This window comes from Schistosoma mansoni (genome assembly GCF_000237925.1).
Source record: "Schistosoma mansoni, WGS project CABG00000000 data, supercontig 0216, strain Puerto Rico, whole genome shotgun sequence".
NCBI lineage: Eukaryota > Metazoa > Platyhelminthes > Trematoda > Strigeidida > Schistosomatidae > Schistosoma > Schistosoma mansoni.
Window position 1 is genome coordinate 35,908 of NW_017386084.1, and position 6,901 is coordinate 42,808.

The 6,901-nt window shown below is 31.5% G+C and overlaps 1 non-coding gene across 1 annotated transcript; it reads right to left on the reverse strand.

Annotated features, from left to right (window-relative positions):
- Nucleotides 1-646: 646 nt before the first annotated feature.
- Nucleotides 647-713, reverse strand: Smp_tRNA_01186_Gln_TTG.1.1. The gene has a single exon. It is a non-coding gene (tRNA).
- Nucleotides 714-6,901: the final 6,188 nt, after the last annotated feature.

Genomic DNA, 6,901 nt, shown 5'->3' on the forward strand with positions numbered 1-6,901 from the left:
TACTGTTGTAAACGTTTATTTATTCGTGTATCGTAAATATGTGTAATTATATTGTTTATCAAATAGAAATTTGCTGTAACATATTCCTTTTTCAGAGAATTTCTTACTATAAACAAACAAATTTTATCAAATATAGCTGCATCCTTTAAACTCAAATTCATCGGGGGGGGGAAGGGTAAATAAATTTAATTTTCTAACTGAATGATCAGTAACATAGCTGACAATCTGTCATAATTATTTTTTTTAATATAGTTTACTCATAATGTTCAGTTAAAATAATAATCCAACAGAAATTATAACTTACACTGTATTCTATTTAAAATTTTTTACCTAATTATTGTTTATTTATCTAAAAAATTACGATTTTTCACCTTTTTTTTCTCACTTTGATTTATGTATTCCAAATGATGTTTATAATGTCTAATTTGATGTATACCAAATGAATTATGATTAAAAATCTAGTTAGACATCTTAAATTTTCTTTTTATCTCTTGGGATTAAAAAAACTTATTTGTTGAGTTTCATTTAATAAACATTGTTTTTTTGTAAGCAAAGATGGATAGTGGTTAGCAGTGGAATGCAGGATACGTGTTTCATTCTATTTGGAACTCGTCAACTAGATGTACCTGCATCTCAGGGTGGATGTTCACTCTGGGACTCGAACCCAGTACCTTTCGCTTCAAACGCCATCGCGTTATCCACTCAGCTACTGAGTCCTGATAGCCACTTGCATATGCAATGGGTTGAAGTTTAAATTCATTTAGTATTGTTTGTTTGAATCTTCCCATTGATGTTTAGGATTACAACTGGTCAGTCTCTAATCGGCATATGTGCATACCGTGCGTATTACCTCGATATAGCCTTTTTTGTAAACACAATTGAGCAAATGCTAATAAGCTGTCAAACATCTACTGTTTGGTATTAGTTTAATTGAAGTATATTAGGCATATTACACGGTAAATTCATTAAGATAATTTAATTAGAATGCAAATTCAATGAATTTTTCTAAATATTATTTTAGATTTGTATGCAGTCTATTCGACAAGTTGTTAGATAGTTTACTTTTACTAACTGACTTCATCTAGTAAATTGAATAATATTTTTGCTGTAGTATTGAATTTCAAAGTATTACACACTCATTAACATTACCAAGGATGAAACCTAAAACCTTAAAGTTTTCTAGTGAATGGGTTACTCTTAGGTAAGTTAATAATAAAAAAAAGGCCGGTTCATATTTCTGAACTTTTTCAGTTCATGGTTTGTAACGTTGATCATACATTGTCAGCTATGATAAGTGTTTCCCTTCAGACATGATTCATATCTGCATGTCATTGTTTCTCATTAAATATTTTAGATTTTATCTTACAATTATTGAGAATGTTTAGTTGCAGACTGAATTCAACCAATGATGGATTGAAAATCAATGAATAATCGATTGTTGTTTTCTTTATATTATAAAAACCCAGTAAAGTTTGCATTCACAAAGGTTTCTAAAAAGTACATCAGTACTTTTTTTCAAAAAGGATCAGTAGTATTTATTAAAACAAATTATAATAAGCTACAATTCATACTTTAAAAAGAGTAGAACGCTGTACTGACATTTAGGAAAAAAATCTACCAAGGAACCAGAAATATACATACATCACACAGAGAGCCCGGGAAGATGAAACACCACCCTGTCGTCGATTAAGATCAGTTCGATTCAACTTGAGTTACAATACATAACACAAACTGTATAATGCACCAAACGTTTACAGAGTTTTTCAGAAGAGAACACCTTTCACTAGGATCACAGATTATTCCTAAGAAAAGTAGGATATTGGGAGTAATATTTATTCACCTGGTAAACTTATTTCTTATCTTGTAAATTTATTAGTCTCTTAGCAGAAATAATTATAGTAGTTCAGTATTATCAGTCCAAGGATAAGAAAAAGCTTTATTTCATAAGTTTTCATAATCGGATGGTCGCAAAAACATTCCATTTACTTTACTTACTTAAGCCTGTCACTCCTCGTGAAGGAACATAGGCCACCCACCAGCATTTTCCATCCAACCCTGTACTGGGCAATCCTTGTTAAGAAACGCCAACCAGATTAAACAAATGTTTACCACTTTTGATATAAATATTCTCAGACCAGTAAACAAGAATAACGAATGAAGTTGCACACCATTTTCGAAAAAAACATTCATCAGAAAACGTAACTTATAGGTAAATCAAACCATTATTCTATAGGGCGACCGATATTGAAATTACTAGAAAATATTCAGACTATTATTTTTAAAGAATGTGTGATATCTACAAAATGAAAGGATAAACTTGGTCTGTTACACAAACTTTTTGGGCCCTTGTTTTTAATAAAGAACGGTCTGGTGACTGCGGGAATCGGCCAATTTGCATTGGTTCTATACATATGTTTGTATGTGACAAGTAATTTCAAGTATTTGATTCATTGAGTTATTGCAATACTAGCTAAAGAATTTATCTAACACGATTTTCTCTGTGACCCAGAAATTGCATTCCTTTATACATTTCTGTTAATTGGTGGCAGATGAAATTCATATCCAAACAGAGAATTTTTGGTTTATTAGTGTTGATCGGGTTCTATCAAGTAAGTTGCAATGTGACCACTAGTTTAATATTTTCTTCCTGTTGAGTGATTAATGAATGTAAATGTCTCAGCCTTACAGAAAGTCAGTTATATCTCAAATAACTCAGGAGTAAAGTCTTTGTTTGAAGTTCGTTGAATCAGGTTCCACTTACACATTTAGTATTAGTTTGCTCACGGTAGCAGGGATGGCTTGTTAATAAGTAACAACTAGAACGAAACCTAGGGCTAAGGTATCTAACTGGTTGTCTCCAACCAATTTATAGAAGAACTCATGAATATAATCCAGTCCTCTTGGTTCCATGCTCAAAACTAGAAGATTAAAGTGTCTTTGTAAATCCATAGCTACTGGTTGACTTGATTGAAACAAGTGATCTACAGTCTTCTCATTTGACAACTTTATTTAGCTGTAGAGCTTAGTAGAAGGTATCCGAGCTTCTAACTGATTCAATGCGTTTGCGTGTCATTTATTTTCATTAATAAGTAAAGATATGCTTCCTATTTTATTTTTCGGTCACTGGATTTCTGAAATAGAATAATAATAATAACGGTAACAAATAACAAAGATATGTTAGCACACATCAAGAATTTTTCTTAATATGTAAAAGTTTAGAAAATTTTCTATTTTAAAGTACTGTGGTGTACGCTACTTATGTTGACAGATATAAGCATTATTTAGCAACAATCGGAAGTAGAACGTCTGCTAGCAGAAGATTGAATTGAATAAACCTGAAAGGAAAACAGAGAACAACTGTAATAACGATGGAATCGAAAGAATCATAAAGCAAGTAACGACTGAAGTAAGATGTGCAGATTATGTGTTTAATGTATGAAAACACTCTGTAATTTTGCAGTCAGAATTATATTTTATTTGTTATTACATGGTGAATGATCTTTTATGTTGGCGAAGTACACTCCAAATAAGCTGAGAACAACTATGATACCTTAACAATGGTTCGACTCTGTGTCATAAAACAGTGAAATAGGAAACCACTAGTAGTTTAATACGTATTCTAGAAGCGCGATGTATAAAACACTGAACACAGTGTTCAAAAAATTACCATATAACAGATTTAAATAGATGAGCACAAAATTAAAAGACTCTTTGCTCTTATTAAAACTAATAACTCAGGATTATGTATATTGTATGAGCATATATATATATATATATATGCATCAAAAAACTTAACAATGGAATAAATATAATGTGATCCGTTTAACTGTGTAACTTATCTAAATACCAAATAAAATGTTCTAAAGATTAGTGAAGTTGGCCAGAGCATCGATATAAGATGCAATCACTCAACCGCACAACACAAATTAACGTTGTTTCGATTCTTTCTTTAAAATAAGCGCTCTTTCAATTTCCAATAATTGTTTCGACGTATGAAGTTCTGTTTCCGTTTTGCTTACCAAGCAGGAATCGTGAACATATTGTAAAAAGAGTTATCAAGATAGATCAACATCTTTTACAGAGACAATCAAAACCAGAGATCATTGAACAAGTATTTTTTCCCTACCTGGTATTTCTCAGCAGCAAACATTCACAGTTTCTCTCGGATCTGAACAATGAACATTGCATAATGAAATGAGATTATTAAGATACAAAGTTCGGATTCAACAACTCACAGTTTCCACTTGAGTCAAGTTTGAATATAGCTTTTTCTTTATTCGACTTCACTGGTGGGTTTTTGCTCTATTCTCAACTGAGTTAACTTCAGATATCACAACCTGTCACCCTAAAGTTAGTTTAACTTATTTTGCAGCTAGGTTTTTTCTGATAAACGAAGGTGGCTATGTTGTGATGGTAAGCAGAGATGGATAGTGGAATCCAGGATGCGCGTTTCGTCCTATTTGGGACTCGTCAACTGGATGTACCTGCATCTCAGGGTGGATGTTCACTCTGGGACTCGAACCCAGTACCCTCGCTTCAAACGACATCGCGTTATCCACTCAGCTACTGAGTCCTGATATCCACTTGCTTGTGCGATGGGGTGAAGTTTAAATTCATTTAGTATTGTGAATTAAGGCTATATCGAGGCAATACGTACAGTATGCACATATGCCAATTAGAGACTGACCAGTTGCAGTCCTAACACATCGATGGAAAGATTCAAACAAACAATACTAAATGAATTTATGTTGTGATGTTTTGCATATAGAAAGTTTGTTCGTGATGAAAACTTACGTACAGGCTATGAAATTCTCTATAATACCAGCCTAATACTAATATAATGTAATGTAAGTATTCAATATTCTGTGATTTCAAGTTACTTTCTAGTTAATTATAGTTCCTGATGAAAATCACATCACAACAGAATTGAGGAGGTTATATTTGTAACTGTTTCTAAGTTGTCTATAAACACTTTTCAATATTGAATTATTCATAATTAAAACGAACTTAAAAACGTTTTGAGAATTTCATCACGTTCACTTGTTCATATACCCAGTAGCCTACTAGTTTTTACATAACATCATAGTATGATAATGTATTTTTTCATTCATTTTTTTTACGTTTTGTCTACAAATAAGAAAGTCAAATGAAATAAAATTGAATCATTCTTTTATGTTACTGATTGATTGAAAAAACATACAAACACATTGATAACATCAACAAGTTTTTACCGCGACCCCCTTCTGCGTTGCATAAATAAACATGTCTCTTGTTAAAGTTCAACATTTCATACAGTGTAAGACAGGATTTGAACACGAGAATAATGTTATCATTGTTATATTTAATGTTATTAAAGATTGGGAAAAATGATTTGATACAAATGGCCGAATAACTTTAAGTATAAATGCGATAATGCAATCATGATGTTTATTTCTTATACAGAATACTAATTGTACATGAAAGTCAATTATGATTATCAGAAGGGAAACTTTTTTATAATCTAATCAATTAACAATTAACGAAGAAAGCTGAAAAACTACTGCAGTGGAATTTCTCCCATGATTCGTAGATTATTTGCCTTGATAATGGTTATTAGATAACTCCCAACAGTGTATAAATTTAAGAAGACATTACCAAACGTTGAGTACAGTTTGCTTTTATACAGTGCAGTTAACGAAAGCACAAGCAATCAAAGTGAATGTTAACAGAAATATGACCGAAAATGTACGCGAAAGAAGAGGAACTGATATGTGAATTAACGAACGGATTTAAGAAATATATGTGGAAAAGCGAATGAATCACTGAACAATCCAAATAACTTACACTTATGCTATTAAGAGAAATATACGTTTAGGTTGCAGCCGGTTATCTAGCGTATATGCTTATACAAATATGATCATAATAATACAAATATAAGGACAAATTGTTGCTGACCGAATGACAATGCCTGTTAAATGAGTTAAGTGAAAGGTTTGATAAAATTAGACGAATACAGGCAAAAATGTAGGTAAGGTGCTATAGATTTACAACCTACAGAATATTGTAAAAATAAGATTGTTATAGAAGGCAGATATACATATAATGATGAGTATCTGTAATGAGGTTAAGAATTATCTCGTTTTCACCAATTACACAAGTATATTTACCTGAGATTTAATTACAGAAAACACGAATTTATTATCAAGATTACTTGATAGGTGTTGTATTAAATTTATCAGAAGGATTATTCAATATAGGTGAATACTGGATTGATAACTTAACGAGTTGTGATATAGATGAGAGTGATCGTAAACGTTGAGTGAAGTGGAGTAGCTATTTTGCATTTCCTAATTATTAACAGTAATTCGAATAGTGTCTAATATAAGAGAGTTCTCAGGATACAGATATTGCAAATGTTATGTGCGTTTTTAACGTTGGATTTTCGAATCAAACAATAAGAATATAAACTGACACTTTAAGAAATTTAGTATCAACGGTATCGTTACTGAACCTATTAGCGCTGTCAAATACAGTCATTTTTAACTAAAAATTTGGTGGCTATATTTATTTACGTCTCCCTGACTTCTAGTATCACCTTTAAACTGTTCCTTATATCATAGCGTTAATTTACGATCATCGCAAATCAAGAGTTTGTATTATCATTGAGTTAAGTTCAGTAATCTGACTACTAGTTTAGTTTATCAAGGGAAATAGTTTACAGTAATTTTAGAAGTTGGTATTTCTTATTATTAGAATTAGAGATTGGCTTAAAATTTTACCCTCCAGATGTTCTACAGATAAAAATAGGACTTGGTAGACATGGAGTCAACTTGAAGCAGACAATATATTAACTTATGCAGTTAAGTGCTATTTAGCAGGAGACGATAATAAGTTATTTCTCTATCCTTTAGAGTTAAGCGAT